The 1,515-nt window shown below is 44.0% G+C and overlaps 1 protein-coding gene across 1 annotated transcript in view; it reads left to right on the top strand.

Annotated features, from left to right (window-relative positions):
* The window catches only part of otud4 (OTU deubiquitinase 4), a gene marked incomplete in the record, with an annotated part of 25,895 nt that overhangs the window by 15,287 nt on the left and 9,093 nt on the right, over positions 1-1,515 (top strand).

A 1,515-nucleotide genomic window follows, 5' to 3' on the forward strand; every position in this document is an offset into this window, starting at 1 on the left:
TTCAGGTGCAGAGACATGCGCTGCTGCTAATTCAGCTAGCCGGTGATTTTCACCGCTCCCGTGAGCCAACATGGATGACCAACAGTTTCCACCTTTTAACCCTTTCAGAATAAACTAGAATGGAAGATTCTCTGTCCAGATGACACACCGAGTACCTTCCTACCTGTCTCTAATTACTGTTGCTGTAGTAAAGGGGTTGAACGAGTATAGAATTTTTAAACTCGACATTAACATAATAAAACCCGAGTAGAACTCGAGTATTTGATGACGTCATAGATCTCAAGATACAAAAATAAATAAAACCACAATAAAAGGTAATTATTTACAAAAAAAGACCAAAAAAACATTGGGAGCGTATATTATGCTCCTACCGTTTATCATACTGAAGTCACAGGAAAAACTAAACCATTAGTTATTATTATTAAACTGCAAACGTGAAGAAACATGCAGCACGTCAAAAACGAAACTTAAACCGAAACTGGTTCTGGTTCGGTGGATTGGACCCGGTGTTGCATCATATTCTGTGACCTGCAACAGTGCAACACCGCCCCCTACAGTCATACGGTGGTCACATAATATGACGTCACTACGGATACTCCATGTTAAATTTTTTATCTCGATAGATGTCCTAGCAATCAATGTGTAGATTACTCGAGTACTCTGGGGGCCGAGATGGTGTAGAGGCAGGGCAGCCGGCTTGGGACCCGAAAGTCCCAGGTTCGATCCCCAGTCACTGCACATCACGTGGCGTCTCTGGGCAGCACGTCTCATCCCCAAAATGTCCCCCGGGCGCTTTCAATAGCTGCCCACTGCACCACCTGGTGGTGGATGGGTTAAATGCAGAGACTAATTTCGCCATTGTATGGAAACATACAGTGCTGACATTGTGATGACATTATTATTATTATTATTATTATTAATGCCCTACTGTAGTAGTCCAGTCATCTGGAAGCTCTTTCTTACCACCCAGAGCCTTCAACAGCTCCTCTCTGAATTTATCACATTCTTCCTTCTTTATCTTCCACCATTTGGTCTTCTTCTCTGATTTGACTCTTTTTCACAACAGTCATTCTACACACAACCATCCGATGCTGTCTGGCCACGCTCTCCCCTGCCACAACCTTACAGTCTCCAATCTCCCTCAGGTTTCCACTTCTACACAGAATGTAGTCGACCTGCGTACTCCTTCCTCCACTCTTATAGGTCACTCTATGCTCCTCCCTCTTTTGGAAATAAGTGTTGACTACAGCCATTTCCATTCTCTTGGCAAAATCCACCACCATCTGTCCTTCCTGGTTTCTTTCCTTGACACCAAACCTACCCTTCACTTCCTCATCTCCTCTGTTTCCTTCACCAACATGTCCATTCAGGTCTGCTCCCATCACCACCCTCTCCTCCCTGGGAATACTCTCTATCACTTCATCCAGATCTTTACAAAATGTATCTTTCTCCTCCTCATCACATTCAACCTGTGGAGCATAACCACTGAAGATGTTTAGCATCAGACCTTCTACT

This window comes from Nematolebias whitei, chromosome 1 (genome assembly GCF_014905685.2).
Source record: "Nematolebias whitei isolate Nwh7 chromosome 1, NemWhi1, whole genome shotgun sequence".
NCBI lineage: Eukaryota > Metazoa > Chordata > Actinopteri > Cyprinodontiformes > Rivulidae > Nematolebias > Nematolebias whitei.